A 935-nucleotide genomic window follows, 5' to 3' on the forward strand; every position below is an offset into this window, starting at 1 on the left:
GATTTTAGTTGTTCTACTTTTATATGAGTTTGCAGGTGGTTTGGAGTTAAATTGACTATATCACACACACACTCAAGGTCTTAGCTTTAGGTTGAAGTAAACGCTTAACTCTTACTTGACAAAGTGCTAAATTTTTTATTGATTTTCTTGCTATCATTGATGTTAAAAGAGTAAGATACTAGTGATGATATATGATTTAGATTATGGCTTGGTGAGTGATGAAACTTCTCGATGGGGTGAAGTTGGTAATCTATATTGGTCTTTTATTTTTTGTTTGAGGACAAACAAAGTTGTAAGTTTGGGAGTGTTTGATGACTTGCATAATTTCTTATATTTTATCACTTCTTAACTTTAAACTTTAGTCTAAATACCCTATTATTGGACAAAATGCTAAAACGTTAATAGAAATCATTGGAATTAATATGTATTCCTTAATTGAGTTTCTATTTATTTTGGAACACTCCTGAGCAGATTTTTATGTTTAATTTCAGAGTTTATAAAAGATCAAGTTCAAACCCATTCGAATTCAAAGGACTTTCAAGTGGGCAAGACGTTGGAACAACCTAAGAACTTTCAATGAGTGTAGGACTCTTCAAATAAGGATAATGATGGGGTTTGAAAGTAATTCGGATCAGAGTCCAAAACACGCTAGAAGACAGCATGGACACACTTTAGTATTTTAATCATAACTTTCCGTTCTAATATTGGATTGATGAGATTCTTGATGCATTGAAAATATATCTTAAAGGGCTACAAAGCTGTCTCTAATACATTTTTCCAAATTCGAACTCTTGAAGCGCATACATGGCTACCAAGTTGAGTTCTAAAATTTAGGCGATTTTGTGTGCGGGAATATGAAGACATTAGCGTTTCTTTCCTATCCTTTTTAAACATATCATTAGCATGAAATTGGTGAGTTTCTCATAGGGGTATTT

The sequence above is a fragment of the Juglans regia genome, chromosome 13 (genome assembly GCF_001411555.2).
Source record: "Juglans regia cultivar Chandler chromosome 13, Walnut 2.0, whole genome shotgun sequence".
Taxonomy (NCBI): Eukaryota; Viridiplantae; Streptophyta; class Magnoliopsida; order Fagales; family Juglandaceae; genus Juglans; species Juglans regia.